Source organism: Sorex araneus, chromosome 2 (assembly GCF_027595985.1).
Source record: "Sorex araneus isolate mSorAra2 chromosome 2, mSorAra2.pri, whole genome shotgun sequence".
In the NCBI taxonomy this organism is placed as follows: Eukaryota; Metazoa; Chordata; class Mammalia; order Eulipotyphla; family Soricidae; genus Sorex; species Sorex araneus.
In genome coordinates, this window is record NC_073303.1 from 322,932,161 (window position 1) to 322,945,167 (window position 13,007).

The window sequence follows — 13,007 nt, forward strand, 5'->3', positions numbered from 1 at the left end:
GATCCCCGGCATCCCATATGGTCCCCCAAGCACTGCCAGGAGTAATTCCTGAGTGCAAAGCCAGGAGTAACCCCTGAGCATCGCTGGGTGTGACCCAAAAAGAAAAAAAAAAAAGTTGGTATAATCAAGAGGACATGAATGATAGGCTCTGCATTATTTGAAATGGAAGGTTTTTTTAGGTTCTTTTTTTTTTGAGGGGGAATTGGTTTGGTTTTGGGTCACATCCAGAGAGAGGTATGGTGATGCTCAGGGTCTACTCCCAACTATGCTCAAAACATGTGATCCTGGGACCGTACTACTATTCTCTCCAGTCATAATAGGTACTTAATTAAAGCATTATTTAATCATAAATATCAAGCTATGTTTCATACTATTTTATAATTAATATAGTTATTATGATTAACAAGTGAATTTTTAGAATTAGTAAGGAAATCTATAAAGTCATTGAGCTACAAAGTCACTATGAAAATGCCAGCCTCTTTACACAAACCATATCAAAAATAAAATGAAAATTCTATTTCACACTACTTTTGTTGATCATATTTTACTGTTAATGTAGTTAGCGATAGCACAGCAGTTGGGCATTCACCTTTCATGCGGCCGACCCGAGTTCGATTCCTCCGCCCCTCTTGGAGAGCCCGGCAAGCTACTGAAAGTATCGAGCCCGCGCGGCAGAGCCTGGCAAGCGACCAGTGCATATTGGATATGCAAAAACAGTAACAATAAGTCTCTCAATGAGAGACGTTACTGGTGCTTGCTCGAACAAATCGATGAGCAATGGGATGACAGTGACAGTGACATATTTTACTGTTATTCATCTGTCTTATAAATAGTCCACCTATTTGTAGAAGTGATTTTCGTGAACCTTTATTGCTTCCTAATGAATATGTGCATTGCTTTGAATTGCTCTATCCCACCCACATTCTTTGGGTGACTTTTCATATCACACCCCCTAATAGTCTTCAGGTTTTCTTGGATTAGACAAGTGTGAAGCCAGACAGAATTTTCTCACTCATAGAAGCCAAACTTGGTGAGGCTGTGGGGTTATGAGAGTGCCCTCAGCCAAGGCAGGTCGGTGTGGGTCCCTAATAACAAGTTTTCTGAGCCAGGCTACCTGCTGGTCCTGGTCCCTGCTCTGTGCTCGGGACTGTCCTTAAACACTAGATGCATGACTGCTGGAATTGCCTGTGGCTTTATCAGTTGAAATATCTAAGTTGTGTAGGAGGTGGAGGTGGAGGGAATAAATGGCACACTGTTTTGATCATCGATTACAAATCCACAATGTTTCTTATATTATTTGTTGGTGTGCTCTTGGATTTTGTACACATTTGACAATAAATAGCACTGCATTGTCTCACTGTCATCCCACTCTTCATCGATTTGCTTGAGTGTGCACCAGTAACTTCTCCATTTCAAGATTTTTTGTTACTGTTTTTGGCATATCGAATACGCCACAGGTAGCTTGCCAGGTTCTGCCGGGCAGGCGGGATACTCTTGGTAACTTGTGGGCTCTCGAGAGGGATAGAGGAATCAAACCCGGGTCAGCTGCGTGCAAGGCAAGAGCCCTACCCTCTGTGCTATCACTTCTTTGCCTTTTGGCTAAGATCAAGTGTAGTATCTGTTCTTATCAGTTTGACAATAAATACAAGAGATAAAAAACAAATGAAATGCTAATGAGATAATTTTCTTCCTAACATATTAGCACATACTACAGAGAATTCCTATCCCATGTCCTGCAAAAATAAGTAGAAATACATGGTTACTTCCCCAAACCAGTGGAGGAATCAGAATATATATATATATATATATATATATATATATATATTACATATACAGGTTTATAGAGCAGATAAATAGATGGACAGATAGATGATATATAGTAGAGAGCCTTTGGAAAATGTGTACTAGTAGCCTGCATAACATAGCATTACTTCGTTATGAATGCAACAAATTCCACCTCAACTTCTCCAAAATAAATGAATAGATAAGCTACAAACTGACATAGTCAAAAAGGCTTCTATCAGTATTATTTAGAATATTTAAACATGAAATTATCCCCCAATTAAAACATGACATGGTCACAAATATGACACAACTGTAATTATTGACATGTAAAGATGTTTTCCAGAATTATTTACTGACAAAACTAGGTTGAAAGAATTTCCATAATGCAATTCCATTTTATGTAAATACATGTGCATTAAATATTATTTAAGTGCTTTCTATATGTCAGTCATGAAATATTTGTAGGTTATTTTTTTTTTATTTACACCTTTCCCCAATTCTATCACAGATAGAACAACTGAAATATCAAGGAGTTAAGCAATTTACCCAACATTGACAAACACTATAGCTGTTACTTTTGACCCTCAAGCTGTCCCACACAGTCAGGACACTTATTGGCAAGTTAGTCACAGTGATAACTAGAGGCCAGGTTTAGAGAATTTTTCTCCTATTTACATTTTTTAAATATATTTTTCTACAATGAATATAAATTATGCAAATAACAAGAAAAATAATTTTCAGGGTAGATTTAGGGTGACTTTTTTTTTTTGCTTTTTTTTTTGGGTCACACCTGGCGATGCACAGGGGTTACTCCTGGCTCTGCACTCAGGAATCACTCCTGGTGGTGCTCAGGGGACCATATGGGATGTTGGGAATTGAACCTGGGTCGGCTGCGTGCAAGGCAAACGCCCTACCCACTGTGCTATTGCTCCAGCCCCTAGGGTGACTTTTATTTCATTAATATCACTTAATTTGGGTATGGTTCGGAGCCTTGAGCACTTAAGCAGTGGACCAGTCATCAGGAAGACCGTGTAGACCATTTTTGCTGGTCTGAGCTAAGGGATTTAATAATTGTAATGTGGTTTCAGGCTGAATCCTGCATAGATGTCCTGACTTGAGTACTTACTGTTATGAAAAGAGTATATGAGCATTCTTTTCTTTCTTTTTTTTTTTCACTGTTCCATGTTCTTTTCTTTCTTTTCTTTTTAATTTATTTTTTAATTGAATCACCAAGATACACCATTCCAAAGTTGTTCATGTTTGGGTTTTAGTCATATAATGTTCCATCACCCAATCCCTCCACCAGTGTATATTTCCCCCCACCAATGTCCCCAGTTTCTCTCCCGCTCCCTTCCCAGAAGCATGCCTCTGTAGCAAGTACTTCCGCAGCCCTCCCGCTCCCTCTCTCCTGGGCATTGTGATTCGAAATACAGGTACTGAGAGGTTATCATGTTTCTCCCTTTACCTATTTTCAGCACTCAGTTCTTGTTCAGAGTGATCATTTTCAACTATCTTTGTCATAGGGACCACTGTGACAAAGAGTATGTGTGCATTCTAGACTGAAGACAACGAAGTGTTCACTCAAATTTTAAAGAAGGGAAGGGAAGAGAGGGGAGGGGAGGGGCGGGGAGAGGAAGGGAGAGGAGGAGAGGGGAGGAGAGGAGAGGAGGGGGACAGGAGAGGAAGGAAGTGGAGGGGAGGAGGGGGGAGCAGGCGAGGGCAGGGGAGGACAGGAAAGGGAAACCTAAGTAATGCTTCCCCAGAAAAACTGAAAACAAAAATAACTCATTCACATGGAAGATCCTGGGAGGCAGTGTGACCCACCCAAGGTGGGTCAGAAAAACAAATCTAGGCCAGAAGTTCAGGCCTTCAAGTCTTTGCTCAGTGCTCCAAGCTTCTTCGAACTATTTACAGTTAAGGTAATCCTGGCTGCTTCTGATCACACCACCTAGATTGCACCTTTTTTTATTTTTGTTTTTATTTTTAATATATTTTATTTAAATTGAGGCATCATAGTTTACAATGCTAAAGTTGTTATTAATGGTTGCAAAGCATTGTAAAATCCCTTCTCTTGTGACTCCAGACTCTCATCGTTATCCCATGGGTGTGTTCCCCCTCTGCTCTTCCCCTCTGGTCCAAATTCCTTGGGTGATTTTTAATAGGTTGCTAGGTAGTTTTCTCCTAAGTATTTTCTTCTAGTGTTTATTCCTACCTTTTCCCATTTCTTTACCTGTGAAATTGTGTATTGTTCCTTGAATCTGAATAAGAGTCTGGCTGGATAATGTATTCTTGGTGAGGTGTTCATTTCATAGAGTTTGTTCACTATATCCCACCACTGCTGTCTTCAGGCCCAGAAAGTTTCATCTGATAAGTTGGCCGTGAATCTTAGGGATGCTCCGCTATAAACAATTTCTTTCTTTGATCTTGCTATTTTCAGTACTTTATCTCTGCGTATGGTTTTGTCATTCTGATTAGGATGTGTCTTGGGGTATTTTATTTGAATTTCTTTTAGCTGCTTCAGGCCTCCTAAATCTGAGTGCATGCACGCTTCAGCTCCAGAAACTTAGCAATGAGAGCTTTGACTGTTGCTTCTTCATCAGGGTTTTCTTCCTGTCCCTCTGGTCCTCCAATGATTGTTATGTTGTTCCTCTTGGCATCATCCTGATTTTCTCTTGTCATCTGTTAGTTTATTTTGAGGGTCTTTTCCATCTTCTGCTGCAGTTTGAAGATTCTCTGCAGCTTATTTGGAGTTCACTGATTCTGTCTTCAGCAGCTTTTACTCTGCTGCGGCCTTCCAGTGAGTTTTTCATTTCACCTACCAGATTTTTCAGGTCTATCATTTCTGCTTGTATAAGATATATCATTTCTTTTTGCATTTTCCTCAATTCTGCCCTCATATACTCCTGTATTTTGTTGGTGGTAGGTTCCATTGTTTCTTTGATCTCCTTTTGCATCTTTTTTTTTTCACCTTTTGCATCTTCTGCATCTTTTTTTTTTTAACTCTAAATTCCTTATCAGAAAGGTTACATAGCTCATTATTACTCATTGAGTCATCTGAGCTAGGTTCTTCACTACTAAGCCTGGTGGGTTTCTGCATTGCTTTACCATCATGACCTTTGCCATTTTGGCTTGCTACCTGTGTGTTTTTGTGTGGTTAGGAGCCTACATTAGGACAGCTTTGTATGTGTAGGATGGGTTGCAATGTGGTGAAGAAATGCACAGCCAAGGAGCAAAGCAGGGAGCTGTGCTCTGCTCTCTGGGGTGGTTCTGGGATGGAAAGGTAAAAGGAGTCCCCCAGGTCTGTGCACCGCCCTGTTGTCCTAGCGCTCACCTTTTCCATTTCTAATTCTCATTCTTTCAGATCAGCTAGGAAAGTAACATCATTCTGAAAAATATGAGAATGTAACAAAGCACACAGCTCTCTTCCACTCTTTAGCTATTGGTTGAGCACCTGCCATAAGTTCAGGCAAAGCCCTTTCTTCCAGAAATCCCAGGTTTTAGGACTCAGGATGCAACCCCACATTCCTGAGGGATTTTAGGCTGTGTATACCCATCATCCATGTCTCACAAATGTCTTCGAGTCTGCAGAAGCATTATCTTATTGAACATGTAGGAAATTAAGGGAGGCAAAAGGGGATAAGTTCAGAATAAAAGGTAAATATTAGCTTAAAAATCCTTTGGCAGAGGAAGGAATTCAAGCTAGATGCTCCTTAATGACGCAGTAAGATGAATGGAAATTGCTGGTGTTATTCACGTGGCTCTGAGCCTCTATTTCTCTGCTATCTACAACCCACTGCAGGCTGGGATATCACTTCTGAATAGTCATTTTTACCTGGTGGAAATTGGAAGAAGCACATATTTCTAGCCATAATGAGAAAGAAGTGTGCCATAATATGAAATAATGCAGAAAAGAGAAAGAGAGCAGTTATGAATGGCAATTCAAGACATGGTCTAGGATACTGGCACCAGATGCTTGAAAGAGCCCTAGAATTACTAAGAACCCAGTAGTCTAGCCCAGAGTGGCAACTTCGCTGCAGTGAGCTCAGCTGGATTGCAGCCTCATCAGCAAGCATTTCTATAATAGCACTCGGTCATTTAATAGATGGAGCAGTGTGAGACCCACAGGGTTGAGACTCGGAAGAGGCTGCCTGTTCTGTCCTATGTGTCCACTGGCTTGGTGCCATGGTGCAGTCTAACACCCAGATCCATGAGGTGGCCTCTATCTGTCCACAGTAAACTCTTGTGGTCATCTCCTGCCTCCTCTCATATCTATAAGAAAATTTTCTCCTGTCTCATATGCTTACCAACCTTTGTAGTATGTGCATTAGCAGACCCAGTTTCAGGACTGTTGGCAAAGGGGAGGGGTAGGATTCAGTAACGGTGGACAGGGAACACCAGTCTCCAAACTTGAATAACCGTCCAGAAGCTCAGAAGAGTCCAAGAGCTCCAGGGTCACAGAAAGAATATAAACACCTACCTCTCAGTGCTATTCTAAGAAGCCACCACAGGAGTGATTCTGCATTTGTGACCCAAGTCACAAGTGATGGATGAGAATAATCATCTCCCAACGGAGCCAAAGCTACTCCTATAATGTCCTTTGCACCCAATAAAGTCATCCCTTAAACATTACTTAAAGCCAACATTGAAGGCATACTTATAGATTCACCTATTTTCAGATGGTTCTGCCCTCTTTGGATGATAAAAGTCGTTATCAAAGGTGAAATTTAACCACCCAGCAGCCAGTGCTCCTCTAGGCAGGCAACTCCAGAATGCCAGGCTGACATTTTTTTCTTTTTCTTTTTCTTTCTTTCTTTTTTTTAAAGTATATTTCCTTTTTCCAACTGCTAAGAGGGATTCTATAATAAGAATTTCTTGACAATTTTGGAGGGTTTTATGGCCACATCCAGTGATACTCAGGGCTTACTCAAGGCTCTTTACTGAGAGAGTATTTCTGACAGTGCTCAGGGAACCATATGTGATGCCAGGAATAGAATGTGGGTTGGTCACATGTAAGGCAAGCACCCTACCCACTGTACTATTAATATGGCCTTATTGAAAACTTTTATTCAATATGACCATAACTTCCAAATCACAATTTTCACTTTTATAAAGTTTACTTTATCTCTCTGACCTTTATGTTTGTTAGGAATCCTCAAGCTCAGAGATTCTTTAACTTGCTTAGTTTAAGAGGCGACATAGTCTGTGACATCTGACTTGTCGTGCTCTAAAGTTTTGTCTCCACTGCCATGAAGGGATGTCTAGAGCTATCAAGAAACTACAGCCCCAGATATCATGGTTTCAATCAACATCTCTCAAATTGACTTCATAATCATTTTTTATCTAATCAGGTATTGATTAGGTGCCTAATGAGGAAAGTAGATCAAATTTATTGGGAAATGTGAAGAATTTCATCAGCCTTATAAAAATGATCACTGACAAGGGAATTCTCTAAGTTTGGAATCAAGCAGGCAATGACTGGAAATACCTGGGAAGCCTCATTAATAAATGAGGCATGACGCATGGCCAAGCCTGCCTTTAAGAGATCTAATGAGCCAGAGTTGCAGACACTGGTGTGGGTTCAGTCGCACATTGAAGGCTCCCACACCACACATGAAACTAATCCCTTCACACTGGGTTTTACAAGAAATTATTTTGAGAAGAAAAAACTTCACTAACCTTAGCTAAAGAGAAGTTTAAATGCAAGCATCACTGGGAAAGGTAACATTTCAACATTTAACACTTTCCAAAGGGTAAATCACCTCCAGGTTGGGTAGATGTGCAGGAAATATGAAAAGGTGAAAGAGATGAAGTAAAGTCGTTGAGAGAGGGAACCAAAGGAGGTGCCACGTGGGCTTGAGACTGGGCAGGCCACCTATATTCCTTGGCTCTATCCTGATTTCTCCATAGGGTGTAGTATTCAACCATGTGTACAAGTCAGAGATAAAATTACAATGACTTTTTACCGAGTCTAACGCAAGGATGTCCACCCCCACTATTGGTGTTCAGTAGAGTTTTGGGAAGTTCTAGCCAGAGTCACTAGGCAATAAACGATATAAAAGTAAACAAAACTAAAAAGAAAGTAAAGCATTCTTAGTTTTAGACATTAATTTAGATAGAAAACACTAGAGGTTATATCAAATGTGTTGAAAGTACACAATTCAGTTTGGGGAAAAGTCAAAACACTGATCTGTTGCATTTCTGTACATAAACAAAGAGTTTTAGGAAAGGGAAGTCATGAGAACAATCCCATCAACTGAATCAAGAAAACGGTGCCATATCTTGGAGTAAACCTAACAAAGGAGGTGAAGGACCTAAATATTAAAAACTAGAGAACATTCTTAAATGAAATGAAACCCTCCATATCCCACCCCTCCTTAGGATCTCATCATTCACCCAACACCACCCAAAAACTTTTCCCTCTCTTCCCCTTTGGCAGTGATTGGGGCACCATCAAAAAGACAAAAGAGACCTGTCAAGAGAAAAACTCAAGTGACAAAAGCCAGAAGAAATCTCAAATTTCAAAAACCCACAGAGGCTACAGAGGCTTCCAGAGAGCAGCAGTAGCATGGTAGTGACCCTCTCTCCCCCTCCTACCGAGAAGAAAAAGCCCCTGAATCTAAAGAACCCTGCTTAGGTCTATACCCTCTCCCCATTGCCCTCCAATTAGCTGCTCCTCAACCAGTCAGACAGTCTGAAGGACTGGCAGTCAATTGTAATCAGCTGCTTCATCTCTCCTCACTTTTTTTGCAACACTGTGATGAAGGAATTAAGTTCACACTTGGGGGTGGGGGAAAATATCTTCAACACACAGAATTGAGAAAATTGAAAGGCCATGTGCAAAAATATCCAGCTTACTGTTTAACGCCTTGCATGTGGCCCACCTGGGTTCAATTCCTCCGCCCCTCTCAGAGAGCCCTGCAAGCGACCGAGAGTATCCTGCCCGACCAGCAGAGTCTGGCAAGCTACCCGTGGCGTATTCAATATGCCAAAAACAGCAACAACAAGTCTCACAATAGAGATGTTATTGGTGCCCACTGGAGCAAATTGATGAACAATGGGATGATAGTGATACAGTGCTACATAAAAATGAATTCAAAATTAATTAAAGGAGCTTTAAAAAGCTTAAAAGATACATAAAAGAAAACATAAATGATACATTCAAAGATATGTCAGAAATGTATCCAGATGTAGTAAAAGGGGGTGTTTAGATCATCCTTGACCCTAGGTTTTAGAGAGGAGACAGAGAAGGAAGAAATCAAGGGGGCTGGTGGGGAAGAACAAGAAGGAATGAGTAAACAAGCATCAGGGCTTCAGTTATCCCAGTGATAGGAGTGAGAGGTATAGCCATATACGCAAAACACAGATTCAACAGAACGGAAAACTTGAGATCTAGGCAGCAACCACTGAAACTTTGTAATGTGCCTGTCAAGCTGACAGGTGGGCGTGGAGTGAAGGTTGGGATGGGGACGGAATCTGGGAACACTGGTAGAGGGAAGCTGACACTGGTGGAGGGATTGGTGTTGAATTATTGTATGCCTAAAATCCAACTAATTTAAATCCAATTTAAATTACTGTCACTGTCACTGTCATCCCGTTGCTCATCAATTTGTTCGAGCGAGAACCAGTAACGTCTCTCATTGAGAGACTTCTTGTTACTGTTTTTGGCATATCCAATACGCATGGGTAGTTTGCCAGGCTCTGCCTTGTGGGCTCGATACTCTCGGTAGCTTCCTGGGCTCTCCAAGAGGGGCGGAAGAATCAAACTTGAGTCAGCCGAGTGAAAGGCGAATGCCCAACTGCTGTGCTATTGCTAATTTAAAAAAAGAAATATATCAAGAGACTCAATTCAAATGGAAGGGGAAACAAAAGCAGTAATAACAAATGGAGCTACATCCAATTGAAAAAGCATTAAAGAGAAAATAAACGGCCACAAAACAAAAAACAAACTGGACATTGGGAGAAGATATTTCTATGCCATACATCATATAATGGATTTATATCTCAAATACACAGAGAATTTATACAACTCCACAACAAAACAATAAGCAACCCAATTTTTAAAAATGGGTAAAAAACATGAACAAACACACCTCCAAAGAAGATAGATGCCTAACAAGTACATGAAAAGAATGCTCAACTTTGTTTATTATAAGGCAAATGCAAATAATAAGAATGATATATCACCTCATTATGTTGATAATGGCTTATGCCCAAAAGGGGAGAAATGAGTTTTGGTGAGATATAACATATAAGATATAAGATATGGTTTAGGATGGTTATGTGAGCGCTCATAAAGATGACCTGGAAATAAGATATAAGAAAAGGAAACAAATCTCTGGAAGGAGTAGGTCTGCTATCTCTCTCCGTGAAATAGCTCATTCACTTCTACCTCAAGGTTTGGCTTTACTCTATGCAAGGTGCTAATGATAGTCTGGTAAATTTTGTACCTGGAATTGAACTATGAATAACTTAGTAAGTCATCATGCTTAAATTAAAAAAAATTAATTATTGAAAAAAGAAAAAAGAGAAAAAATAGAAAACAAAGGCTGAACAGATTATCATAACATAGATGTAATAAAAATAATGATACAATAAGAATTCTGTGACATTGGTAAAGAACAATCACTCTGCTGAGACTTCCATATGCTTGAAACTCTACCATTAATAGTGTTGTTATCATGTGCCTCAATACAAGGTGAGGGAAAAAAACGAGAATTTCCAGAAATAGAGACCATACTTATGATCTTATGATAAAAGGATTGATAAAGCAATACAATCTTATCCTTATGTAAGACTATGTCTACTAGTACAGACCCAAGGTGCATGAGAATATGAAACATAAAGAGAAATAAACAAATCAACAAGCTATAAACACATTTTACTGACATACTTTTATAATTCTATCTTTGTAACTGGAAGAATTAAGTTTAATTTTAAAAAATCAGTAAGGATATGAAGACCTGGACAACACAGCAAACCATTGTGCTGTGACCCAAAAAGCAATATATATATATATATGTTATATATATATATAAAATATATATGTGTGTGTGTATATATATATGTATATATGTGTGTATGTGTGTATGCAAATATTAGGTCAGTGAGCTAGCTCAATGCACTGGTGTACATTCTTTGTATATCGAAGACCTGGGTTCAATCCTTGGCAATACATGATCCCTGAGCAATGCTGGAAGTAGTCCCTGAGAACCGCTAGATGTGGTCCAAAAACAAAGTTTAAAAATAATGAAGAAAACAGTGAGTAAAGAAGATATTCAACCAACAGAAAATGCAAGGAAAGAAATAATCACATCAACAACAGAAAATAAACATTACTTTTACTTTTTAAAGACCAAAAATGGCTTTGCATGCTGTTCAAGATATATTCCAAATGCTAGTTCATGCACTTTGTGCACAGGAGGCTGAGGTTCCATGGTGGGATGCCTGGACCTCCCCAGCTCATGACAGTGAGCAGTGAGTAGTTCGCCAAGAGTAGCCCCTGAGTATGGCCGGTGTGCCCCACAAACCAAAAGAAAGTAAAGAACCAAAATCTGAAATTGATCACTGCAGATTTTAGATATTAAAAAATATAAGGCCATAAACATATGAAAATATATTATTTCAAAAATATATTATTTCAAAAATATGAAATAATGTAAGTCAATAAATTTAGCAATTTAAATAAAATGGAAAATTCCATGGAAGACATATATTATAAAAACTGATCCAAAATAAAAGATTTCAAGTCAAATAGCCTTATGTCAGTTAAGGAAATTGAGCTCATAAATGAAAACTTTCCTGTTGCGTGAACGTTCCTGCGGTCGGAGGCGCTGAGATAAGGAACTCGGAAGAAATGTGTCTCATGGAGGTCCAAGGCTCGCTCTGGCTCTTGGCAAAGGCAGAGGGCCTCGTGGATTCCCTTTTATTGGTCATGGTACCTCTAAAGGGCGCAACACAGTGACGTCACCAAAGGCATCAAAAGATGTTACAGGAAGAACATTGAGGCAGCATTATTTCCTTGTATCTGCAGGCCTGTAATCTAGGTCTCCTACAAAACCAAAACTGAAACCTTCCTTGGGCTAAAAACACTTGGATTTTCATCCCAAATACAAGGCTCGGCTGCCACAGGAAATCTACATGTCAATTACAAACTAGGCAGCACTTGAAATCTACATCCCTAAGACTAGGCTGGGCCAGAGCCTGGAATCTACAATGCCAAAAATCAGGCCTGGCTAGCACCTGAGATCTGCATGTCATCTACCAGCCAGGCTTTTGTGAGAAAAGGAAAAACTGCCTCTTTCAATATACTGAAATTATTTTCTGAAGGGGGAAAATGTTCCTGTCTGTAGTATAGTCTACGTGGGCTCGCCCTGATAGCTCAGTCCATCCCCAACACTTTCCCACAATGAAAATTCCAGACCAGAAATATTCACTGATGAATTTAAGCAAAAATTTTAAAGAAATTTCTAGCCTTCAATAGCTATTTATAAAATAGAGATGAAACTTTCAACTTGTTTAAGACCAATCTTACCCTGAAGTCAAAATTACTTTTTAGTGATAAATCACTATAAGGACAGAAAACTAAAGAAAGATAGCCTTTATGTGCATAGAAACAGATGTTTTAAACAAAATACTAGCAAACCAAATTAGGAGTATATGAAATATACAAATATCTATTATAATCATGTAGGTCCTATACTAAAATACAAAGAAATACAAAGCAAATATATCTCTGTAATTCATCATTTAAAAAATAAATGACAATGTGTGTGTGTGTGTGTGTGTGTGTGTGTGTGTGTGTGTATTCGCATCATCCCAGATGACCTCTACACCCCACCAGAAGTGGTCCCTGCGTACAGAGCCTGGAGTAAGCCCTGATGAGTGTGCTGCCATCCAAAAATAAAAAATAATGACAGATACAGAGTTATTTATTCATAAGAGCCAGAATATGTCATCAGTCCAAATGCCCATCAATAAAAATCAGATAACCTGATTTTTAAAATCTACGATATACCTACTCCATTAAATACTTTCCTGACATTGTAAAAGATGCAACATGGACATGCAAAATGGACATGCAAAATGGACATGCCTTTTGACACAAATCTGAGATCACTGTGCTAAATCAAATGAGCAAGGAAGCAAAATATAATTCCCAGATAGTTTCACTCAGATGTAGACTATAGATGATAACTGAAGCAAATGATCTTACAACATAATGA

At 39.4% G+C, this 13,007-nt stretch overlaps 1 pseudogene; it reads left to right on the top strand.

The window, feature by feature from the left end:
- Positions 1-1,579: 1,579 nt before the first annotated feature.
- LOC129402679 (U2 spliceosomal RNA) lies at positions 1,580-1,687 on the top strand (annotated as a pseudogene).
- Positions 1,688-13,007: the final 11,320 nt, after the last annotated feature.